Raw genomic sequence first — 1469 nt, forward strand, 5'->3', positions numbered from 1 at the left:
TGTAAAATATATATTTGTGTATGGAGTTACATAATTATGATAAATGTTTGCCACACAAAATGCATTAAGACTCACACAGAGTTCTTTGGGCTGGAAGCAGTGGCACATACCTGTGATCCCAGCTAGTAGGAAGGCTGAGGAAGGAGGACTATACAGTGGATTAACTAATGGTAAACTTGAAACACCCAGCTGACCTTCAGGTCAGCATGATTCTGGGTTTGGAAGGCCCACCTGAGGATCGTTGCCAACAGCATAAAAGGAGAACTGGAGGGAAAGATGGGGTGCTGTTGATTCTCCTGGAGAAGCTTGTCATGCTGATTTTCCTGATATGAACTCAGTTCTCACTGTTGGAAGAGCTCGAGTCCTCGCCGTCACTGAGCATAGCTGTGGTTCTTTTCAGGGCAGCTCTGGCCTTTGACATTGGGCATCACTTCCTGGCTCCACTGCAGATTCTTCAGGCTGGTGGCACAGATCCTTCACCCTACTAGCATAGACTTCTAGCTTCCTCTGTTGACTTTGGGCCTTCCCAGTACAGGTCCTTGATACAGATTTGTGTAGTGATATGAGTCAGAAGCTTACTGTACCAAGGGAGCAAGGAACAAAGAACAGAGCCTAAGGAAACTGGTTCCTTGTTACTCCCACAAACTGGAGACAAGTCAGTAGCAGATCCCTGGAGGCAGTGCCCTGTCTGTTCTTTGTTCCTTTACCTGGGAAGTCACCAACTAGTGATATGGAAAACAGCTGGTGAACCCTGGAAGGCAATATAGAGGGCAGTTTGTTTGCACCAAATTACTTATGCACATTCATGAGCTGTTTGTGGCCCTCAATGAATGTGAGAAGTTTCCCTGGCTCAGGGATCACTTGAGAGAGACTAATCTCAGTGAAACCTCTGAAGCTATATACTCATTGGGTCTTCTTGTCATTTCTTTCAGCACCGATTCATAACATACAACAGACTGGCGTGAAACATTGCCACGGGCTCCAGGTCTTCAGCTGGACTCCTGCAGGACATTGCTGTGGGGTCCAAGCCCTCAGCTGGATTCTTTGGGTCTCTAGAGTGTGGACAAATCTCATGCACTCTTCTATGTTTGACTCTTTGGGCAAATATTGTAAAATAATCCTATAAATTATGTGTCCTTGGGGGCTGGGAAGGTAGCTCAGTAGAATAAGCGCTTGCCTGGCAAGTGCAAGGGCCTGAGTTCAATCCCTGGTTCTGAAAAAAAAAAAAAAAAAAAAAAAAAAAAAAAAAAAGTGTCCTGTATTAAATCTATACCCTCACAAGCCCTGATCGAGAGACCACAAGTCTGAGTCCAGATTGGGCAACTGAGTGGAAACTGTCTCAAAATAAAATAAATAAATTTGGGATGTCCGAGTATCTCAGTGGGTTAAATGCCAAGTACCCTACACACACACACACACACACACACACACACACACCCAGTTCTTTGGAAACTAAATGAAGGGCAGGC

Source organism: Octodon degus, unplaced genomic scaffold, assembly GCF_000260255.1.
Source record: "Octodon degus isolate 3935 unplaced genomic scaffold, OctDeg1.0 scaffold00065, whole genome shotgun sequence".
Taxonomy (NCBI): Eukaryota; Metazoa; Chordata; class Mammalia; order Rodentia; family Octodontidae; genus Octodon; species Octodon degus.